This window comes from Crocuta crocuta, unplaced genomic scaffold, assembly GCF_008692635.1.
Source record: "Crocuta crocuta isolate KB4526 unplaced genomic scaffold, BGI_CrCroc_1.0 scaffold41, whole genome shotgun sequence".
NCBI classification, from domain to species: domain Eukaryota; kingdom Metazoa; phylum Chordata; class Mammalia; order Carnivora; family Hyaenidae; genus Crocuta; species Crocuta crocuta.
In genome coordinates this window covers 17,144,255-17,151,621 of record NW_027529428.1, presented here as the reverse complement: position 1 = coordinate 17,151,621, position 7,367 = coordinate 17,144,255, and positions in this window count along the sequence as shown.

Below are 7,367 nucleotides of genomic sequence, written 5' to 3'. Positions count from 1 at the left end.
AAAAAAAAAAAAATTAAAAAAAAAAAAAAAAAGAAGAAAGAAAAAGAAAAAAGGAAAGAATAGCCCATTGCAGGTTGATGATGCTAGCTTTCATAACTATGTAGTGCCTTACAACAGTTGATCAAAAGCCAAAAACAAGTTAAATAGAGCTTTTAAGAGAGAAAACACTCATGATCACAAATCCTCAGGCCTTTTACAGACTTTACCCTGCACACTGGCATTTTGAATAATTGTGCTAGTTATTATCTGTCACTGCCTAAGAAAGTATCCCAAAACTGATTGGCCCAAAATGACATTGGCATTTGCTCATAGTTCTACTTGGGCCAGGCCCAGCCGAGAAGTTCTTTCTGGTCATCTCATCTGGGATTATTTATGTGGCTGTTCAAGTAGGGTCCGGCTCATCTGGGGGAGGGGGCTCCAGCTGGAAGAGGAAGAGCATGTCGGTCCCTGGGTCCCAGGAGGCCATTCCAAGCTTCCTCGCACAAAGGCAGCAGCTTTCAAACAGGAAGAGGAAGCTTCACTGAGTGACTCTTAAGCTCTAGGATCAGCTGTCACAAATATTACTCAATCCACATTCTTTAGGTCAAAGGCAGCCACGAGGCCATTCCAAGTATACAAATGGGGGGGAGGGGGAGACTCTGCCTCTTAGTAAGGGTCGGCAAAGCCATATATTGCACACAGGGTGTGTGTATAAGGAATCAGGGATTATCGTAGCATCTACCAATCTAACAATATCTAACCCACAGGACTCCACATATCTAATGTTCATAATGTCTGAAAGGCTCTTCCAAAGTCATTGGATCACAACTGTTTCTGCTAGAAAAGAAGAAAAATCTAGGTGATGCGCTCAAAACTTCCATTGGGAGAGACAGGCTGAGAATAGTGTCCTACTGCCCCATGATGTCCATGAACTGGCCCCTTTGCTGGTTAACCTACCACAAGGTCACTCGGCAAGGTTCTGAGACAGCCTTCCCCGACTCCCCTGGCAGACTGAGGCAGCGTTTCTACGCTGTGACTGATTGCAGCATTACCTGGGTATTCTTAGTCCAAACTCTCGTGTGAAAGTCGTGAATGATTTGCAACTCCTGCCATGAGCTCCACACTTGATTTATTACATGCCGTCACTGCACCTGCCTGTCCGCACACCCAGGCAACAGGCAGAAGAGCACGCAGAGGGCAGGGAAGAAGACAGACCCCATCCCCACACAGACTCCCCAACAAGACAGACAGTGCAGTCATATTCTACGTTATGAAAACTCCCAATGAAACACAGAAGCTTCCCTGTTAACAACTTCGTGCTGCCTCAGCCAAGCCTCCACTCTTCTTTTCCCCAAGCTCTTACCTTTGATCCATAACCTTCCTCTCATTTCTGTTCTACCAAATGCTCGAACCACAGTAAAATTATCCCCCATTTTGTTCTGTTGCGAATAACTCTACTTTGAAATGCATTGAACACAAGAAACCACCCAAAACAATAGAAAGGTGCAAATGCTCAAGACCTGTAGTCAAACCAATGAAGAGCAACAGCCGGCACTCATTCAGAACTATCCAGGAAGCCTTTCTCACAAAATAACCTAGATGTCTAGCTCACAGTGCAAGTGTCACTGTTTTTAAGCTACTGATGTCACTGTCACTAATCAACTCCCATTATGTGTGAAAGTACCACGTTTTCTCCTTGATCACGTTTTTGTTTATTTTATTTATTTATTTTTTTAAATGTTTTATTTATTTCTAGGAGAGAGAGAGAGACAGGATGAGCAGGGGGAGGGTCAGAGAGAGAGGGAGTCACAGACTCTGAAACAGGCTCCAGGCTCTGAGCTGGCAGTCAGCACAGAGCCCGATGCGGGGCTCGAACCCACGAACCGCGAGATCATGACCCAAGCGAAAGTAGGACGCTTAACCGACTAAGCCACCCAGGCGCCCCATGTTTTTGTTTATTTTAAAATAGCCTTCCCACAAAACTTGCACAGAGTTTCTTCCTCTGAGTTGTACAGTTGAAATGGATTAATTGCATGGCATGTGAGTTACATGTCAAAGAAGGTGAGACAGAAAGAGAGAAAATGGGATTCCTACCTGGTATGTTTTCTCTTGGGGCTACTGAATGCAGTTTCTCAGAGGGAGGTGGTTAAGCCTCCCCCCAGTGTGCAGAAATACACATACCTAGGAGGCTAGGGAAGTGGGCTCTATGATTATCTAAAAGTCCAATGGGAAATGAGAAAGTTCACCTGTTATGTACTGAAAGTTTGGTACTAACCCAAACTCGTATGTTGAGTCCTAAAGCCCAGTGTGATGCTCTTCTGTGGTATGGTCTTCAAGAGGTAATTAAATTTAGATGATGTCATAAGGTTGGAGCCACCATGGTGGAATTAATGTCCTTCTAACAAGAGATCAAAGCTCGCTCGTGCTCGCTCTCTCAATCTCTCTCTCTCTATTTATCTCTATCTCTCTCTACCATGTGAAGACATAGCAGGAAGGTAATGAGCTGAAATCCAGGAAGAGAGTCTTCACCTGGAAATGAATCTGCCAGCACCTTGATCTTGGACTTCCCAGGCTCCAGAATTAATAGAAATAAATGCTTGTTCTGAAAGTCATCCAATCTCCGGTATTTTGTTAAAGCAACCCAAGCAGCCTGATACATCATTACCAGACATTTTCAAAGCATGTAACTTTCTTCATGCTTAGGCACCTTTACCTAAGTCGTCAGGCATCGGGTTGCTAGTAAAGCTCTTAATACTTGAAAACCTTTTGTCCAAAGAACAAACAGAAGACTCCTCTATCTTTAAAGTCTGCACTGCTTCAGGCTCCTCTGAGCAGATTTTGCAGGGAGAAAATGACACAGGCTTTTAAGATGTCCTTAGCAGAGCCAGAGAAAAAGTCATTGAAGGTCAAGTTAATGAAGAAAAAGTTCCTGGGGAGATTTTAACTCAATTTCACTAAATACGGCAGTCACAGAGTGTTTAATTAGCTCCTGCACCTTGATACACCTGCCCGCCCCACTAACCCCAAATAGCACACTCGAAATATTCTCTGAGGTGATCCTGAAGAAGGCAGATAAATTTGAGACTGGCTTAGAGCCTGACTCCAATTTCGGTCTGCAGACTAATGGGTTACAATCCTGTCAGTACGTGTTTAATGAATACAAAGTTATCTGTTAAATTCTGTGTCTCTCAAGTTTTTTTCCCCTCCTTTTGTCTACTGAATAAAACTATTTTCAAACTTTATGAAAACAAGTTGCCACATCCACACCAAAACCAGTCAGAGTTCTTGCTCTTCTTTGAAGAGGACCTTCACTGCCCGATGCCTTACACAACCCCCACATTATTTTTATTTTCCAGAAAATGTAAATGATTCCTTGTATCTGCAAAGGCCCTTTATGAAAAATAAAATAGTCTTCCATGGTTTAAATCATGAGAAACAAAGAATTCTTATTTAAAAGGCCGCAATGATGGCGGAGGGAAGAAAACGTAGCCACATTTCTGTCCATTGTTCATTGTAACAGTGCAGGACACAGCCTTAGCGAGGCGCTGGGCACATAGGAGTTCCTTAACAAAGACAAGGAAGAAGGAATAGGAGAGAATGACCAGATGCCTAAAGTAATGTCTAAAGGAACACAGTCATCTAAAGTGATAATTATGACCAGCACGAATCTCCCTAGAAAATCCTCATCACAACGAGCTACTCTCGGATGGGGGAGAGAAAAAGAGTGTGGGCTTGACGCCACAAGAAATGGTCCATAGCAGTAACTCTCTGACAGGAGGGAGATAGGAATTAAAGTCGGCGTAATGGTGCACAGAGGCAAGAGTATGCAAGGTGTCAGGCAAGTGCCTGTATTGGCAGGAAATGAGGGATTAACTGGTGAAAAAGGCTGGAGAAGTTGGCTGGGGGAGGATGTGAGGGGTCTTGGAGGCCATGCGCAGGACAGTAATGGCGTTCTGCACTTTGGACACATGGGGAGCCTGAGCAGTGGATCCCTGCACGTGGCGGACTTGCCTATACAAACAACGCTCTAGTAAAGGGTCTCTGGAGAAAGAAATATGATCAGATATGTGCTTCAGAAAGACAACTCTCCTGACAGCATAGGACGGCAGAGCACAGAAGGCACAGAAAATTGTAGTGGCGATAATAGTCCAGGGGTCCCCCAGAGAATTTGTGGTCCCACCGTAGAATCAAATGTCAAGCCAGTCATTAAAAAATCATGGTCTTAACGGGCGCCTAGGTGGCTCAGTCGGTTAAGCATCTGACTTCGGCTCAGGTCATGATCTCACAGTTCGTGGGTTTGAGCCCCGCGTCGGGCTCTGTGCTGACAGCTAGCTCAGAGCCCGGAGCCTGTTTTGGATTCTGTGCCTCCCTCTCATGATCTCACTGTTCGTGGGTTCGAGCCCTGTGTCGGGTTCTGTGCTGACAGCCAGCTCAGAACCCGGAGCCTGTTTCGGATTCTGTGTCTCCCTCTCTCTCTGACCCTCCCCTGCTCACACTGTCTCTCTCTCTCTCTCTCTCAGAAATAAATAAAACATTAAAAAAAATCTTTTTTAAATTGTGATCTTAAAAAAAAAATCATGATCTTAAAAACAAATGTAATGTTACTTAGAAGAAGGACATGTATATGATACTAAAGGGAAAAAAAAAGCAAAATTCTAAATTCTGTTGTAATGTTTCCAATTTTATTTTTTTTAATTATTCAAGATCAACATAAGAAAAAAGTGAGTCACAAATACTGGTGTATTCCCGGATGACAGTGTGAGAAGCCCCATGGCCCTGCTCCCTGCTGCAACCGGCAAAGCTGCTGGAAACTAGATTTAAGAGGTAACAGTATCTGGAAATTGTCCTCAGGGCTGGTAGCAAATGAGGGAACATTGATTCAAGAAAACCTAAAACCGTGTGTGAATAGCGTGGCGTTTGAACCACCAACCATATTCTCCTTCACCAGCAGAATCCCCAGATCAGCTTGAAGAAAGCTCTGTCTGTCATGTCCAGGTGGGCATGGCCAAGAAGATAGGGCCCCCTCTTCCCTCTGCTCTCAGTCAAGACTTACAGTATGTCACCAAGAAGAAGAGGCCACTCGCATGTCTCATTTCCTTCAACCCCAAGTTAAAGAAGTTAAACTCCTGCTAAGTGTGGCCAAGACGCCAAGACTTTCCTCCTCTGACAGCCCCTATGTACAAAACGGAGGCATGGTGGACCGAGAAGCCTGGGGCTCTGGCCACCCTCGCTGCGGCTCGCCTGTGGAGTGGCTCTCAGCCCTCTGAGAATACCAGTCTACTGTCCTGCTGGGTGCCCAGAGTGTGGCTCAGAGAGTTTGCCCGCGAGGAGCCTGAGTCCGTAAGAAAAGGGAGCTCCAGAATTCTCCACAAAGAGTGTGGGGAAATGCAAGTCAAAGACAACAGTAGCTCCTCTTAATGGAGATTGACAAGGTGAGCCGTTGGCCAAAGACAAAAATAGCTCCTCTTAATTGACATTGACAAGCTCAGTCATCAGCCAGCTAGTTCACCCAAGAGACACAGGGAAAGAGACTGCGAGGAGCCCTCCTAGGGTTTCAACAAACCTTAAAGACCGGCCTAAGAGCTACCCCTGCCCAAATTTAATTGGATTAGACTGTTGAACAATTGATGCCCAGCACATCGTGGAAAACGGTGGAGAAATCACAAGGTAATTAGTGCAGCCAAATGAGCATGAGTGAGTAGGAGGAGTAATACCAAAATGCAGGGGACGGTTTAACAGAGACGTAATGGAGAGATAAAACTCCTACCCTCCCAGGGCAACTGAACACACGCCCGGACCTCACCCTCTGAGAATACACACTGCTTCACTCTGCGGAAGAAACAGACTTCACGGGGCACCTGGGTGGCTCAGTTGGTTAAGTGTCTGAGTCTTGATTTCAGCTCAGGTCATGATCTCATGGTTTGTGGGTTTGAGTCCCACATTGGGCTCTGTGCTGACAGCTCAGAGCCTGTAGTTTGCTTCGAATTCTGTGCTTCCCTCTCTATCTCTCTCTCTCTCAACAATAAATACTCATTTTTAAAAATTGAAAAAAGAAAAGATAAAAGGAAATAGACTTCACAAAAATAGCCTAGCCACGTCACACAATAAATAAACAAGCTGGTAACAAGAGGCTGTACAACAGGGAAGGGAATCAGTATCTAGATTTGCCACAATGCATTACCTAAAATGTTCAGTTTCCAACAACAACAAAGTTCGAGAAGGCAAAGAAATAGGGATAGGAGCACATAATCAGGCAAAAAAGCAGGCAACAGAAATTGCCTTTGAGTAGAACCGATGTCATATTTAATAGACGAAATATTGAAAACAGCCTTTAAAAATATATTCAAAACTTGAAGTCAATCATGCTTAAAGAAGACAATGTCTCACCAGGTAAAGATTTCCAAAAAAGAGGCAGAAACTATTTAAAAATTTTTTTCAAAAAAGAAATACCAAAAAAAAAAAAAAAGAACCAGGGGCACCTGAGTGGCTCAGTCAGTTAAGCATCTGACTTCGGCTCAGGTCATGATCTCACAGTTCATGGGTTCGAGCTCTGTGTCATGCTCGTCATGCTCTGTACTGACAGCTCAGAGCCTGGAGCCTGCTTCAGATTCTGTGTCTCCCTCTCTCTCTGCCCCTCCCCCGCTCATGCTCTGTCTCTCTCTCTCTCTCAAAAATAAATAAACATTTAAAAATTTTTAAGAAAAAGAAATAAAAAAGAACCAAATGAAAATCCTGGAGTTGAAAAGAACCATAAATAAGTTATAAACTAGTTGGATGGATTCAACAGTAGATTCAAACTGGTAGAAGGAGTAATCAGTAATCTAAAAAAAAAAAACCCAGAGCAAACATTGAATGCAGAAAAGTGAACAGAGCCTCAGAGAAACTTGGGACACCGTTAAGTACACCAACATATGTGTGTGGTAGGAGTGTTAGAAGAGAGAAGAGACAAAGGAGTAGAAAACTTATTCTGAGAAATTAATGGCTGAAATCGTCCCAAATTTGCTGAAAAGCATTAATCTGCGCATCCAAGAAGATCGACCAAATCCGAGTAGGATAAACCATAGTAAAAATGCTGAAAGTCAAACATAAAGAGAACATCTTGGAAAACAGCAAGACAATCACATTAGAGGATACACATTGAATGGGGTTTTCTGTAATGGGAAGGAGGATGGGTGTTATTTAGATTATTTCTTACGGTTTTCTGTATTTTCTACATTTTCAAATTTACCATGGATTGCTTTTGAATTTAAAAATCTTGTTAAAATGTATTATTGAATGAAAATAAGTGAATAGGTTATTTCAGTATTCTGAACACGAGATGGAGAACATTTGATGAAATTGGTGAGGAAACTGGGGTGCTGCTCTTTTTACTCTGCTAAGCCAGGCTA